Here is a 2,194-nt window from a genome sequence, read left to right as displayed (position 1 = left end):
ATATATATATATATATATATATATATATATATATATATATATCAATTGTACTCTCTCCTTATCATTGAATAAGAAATACAATATTTCATTCTTTCTTATTTTGTAACAACAGGTATGGCGAGTTTGATTATTCTGAGATTTTCGTTGTCGTTAGGGTCAACCAAAAAGAAAGTGGTTCCTGCAGGGATTTTCTGAGCATGGCCTTGCTCAAGAATGTAGGAGTCTCTATCGTCAGGGTTCACCAAAGTGAATATCGCTCTCCCTGGTAATTAACAAATTGATTAACATATCATTGGTGTAGGAGAAGCAAGTGTAATGATGTTGAGTGAGTAGTGATTAGTTAATTACTTACCATTAAGGATGACTAGGAGGAAATCGGCATCAGCATGGTGAGGAAGAAGGAGGGTGTTGGGTTTGGACTTGAACTCTACGACACGGTAGTTTTCAAGATTCTGAATTTGTTTTGAGCGTTGGTCGAACCTGTGNNNGACCCGAAGATGACCATATTGGTTTTTGAATANAGTGTGGAACCTCCTGTNGGAGNTGAAGTAGAAGGGGTTATTTTGTCCTCTTGAATCAGACTCTTCTTGGCTCTCTTGGTGCTCCCGGTGGACAATGCCGAAAGAGACAGAAAGTGATGCCAGGAAAAGAATTCCCAGCAACAACTGAACCCTTGCTCTCAGCATAGTGTAGTAGTGTAAAGACTGCAAAAGAATTGTTTAGGAAGTGGATACGTGCCAGTAAGTAGTTGGAGTTGAACATTTAAGAATTTCAGAAAAAGGGTTAAAGAGTATAAAAGCATTTTGTTCAAATGTTTCCCAGTTCTAAAAACATTGTATCCACCTTCACAACAACCTCTTTTCTCTCCTCTATTCTCTCCCCAAATTTCTTTCTTCATTGAGCCAATGAACTTCTGATCAGGTGGTGCTCTAGCAAGCACAACATAACAGGCCTTGTTTTCATCGATCAACTTCCCATTTCTTCAACCGGTAGGTACTCTTCCTTTTCTCGGTGTATTTTGGAGTTGTGATCATGCAATAAATATAGTTGCATGTAGCTTCTAAGTATTTTCCCTCAATTCTTAACCCAATGCATGTTCTAAGAAACTACCCTCTATCATCAATTGATGATTTGTAGGTATTTTAAGTTTTCTCGCGGTGCAAAAGGGGCTAGAGGGAGCATCTTGTGAAACTGGCTGAATTAGTTAGAGGTAAGGGAAGCTAGGGTATTTTTGTGTTTTTGGGAATGAGGGTTGTATGAATTGGGAACCTTTGTTTGGAATTGTGTAACACTAGTGCAAAAATGCTGATTAACGTCGGTTATTTTGGGCTTTTAACATCTACAAATGAACCGACGTCATTTCCGGTGACGTCAATGCGACGTCGGAAGAATAGTATAACTGACATCTATCGCGACGTCAGTCACTGACAGGTCCGACATCACTAAACGTCGGTGTAAGGGGAAAATGGACGTCTAAAGACATCGTATAGACGTCGGTCGTAGCAATAACTAACGTCGAAGAGGCACTATAGACTTCGCAAATGACATTGACTGACGTCTAAGAGGTACTATAGACGTCGGTGTGTACATTAACAGTGGTTGTGTTTTAGTGCAGTTTTGTTCCCGTCTTTGGATAGCCTAGTAGCACAATCTCCTTTTGCTAGTTTCCCCCCCAAAAAAAAAGCTTGCGTCTCTTGAATTTCTTATGGATCTTTTCAACCCAAAACCGAACATGGGTTCTTGCTTAGTTTCATTTTCATCCGCAAGAAGAAAAAATCACAGTGAAACGATAACTAGGCAACGACCCAAGGTCGTTTTTGGGTTGAAATGATCAAAAGAAATTCAATAGACGTCGATTTTTTCTGGGAGGCAGCTAGCAAAGGGAGAATGTGTTACTACGTTACCCCAAGAAAGGAACAAAACTGCACTAAAACACAACACAAAAAAAGCAAATTTTAATCAGTTCAACTAGAAGATAATCGATGAAAGACTAACAAAGTTTAAACGGTAAGCATAAAAAAAAACCATGCACCTAGGATGACGCAAGAGAGAAAAAGAAGAAGAGGCAAAGAGAAAAAGAAAAGGTGCCGCATGCGAGAAAAGGAAGAGGTCACAAGAGAAAATGGAGAAGAGGAAAACGATATCAAAAACTGAATTCCGCGAAGAGTTTGCGGTTGTATTTAAAATGAAATTG

The 2,194-nt window shown here is 39.2% G+C and overlaps 1 pseudogene; it reads right to left on the bottom strand.

The window, feature by feature from the left end:
* The window catches only part of LOC106773498, a 6,003-nt pseudogene extending 5,287 nt beyond the window's left edge, over positions 1-716 (bottom strand).
* Between the last annotated feature and the right edge of the window lie 1,478 nt (positions 717-2,194).

The sequence above is a fragment of the Vigna radiata genome, chromosome 9 (assembly GCF_000741045.1).
Source record: "Vigna radiata var. radiata cultivar VC1973A chromosome 9, Vradiata_ver6, whole genome shotgun sequence".
In the NCBI taxonomy this organism is placed as follows: domain Eukaryota; kingdom Viridiplantae; phylum Streptophyta; class Magnoliopsida; order Fabales; family Fabaceae; genus Vigna; species Vigna radiata.
This window is presented reverse-complemented; position numbering and strand designations above follow the sequence as displayed.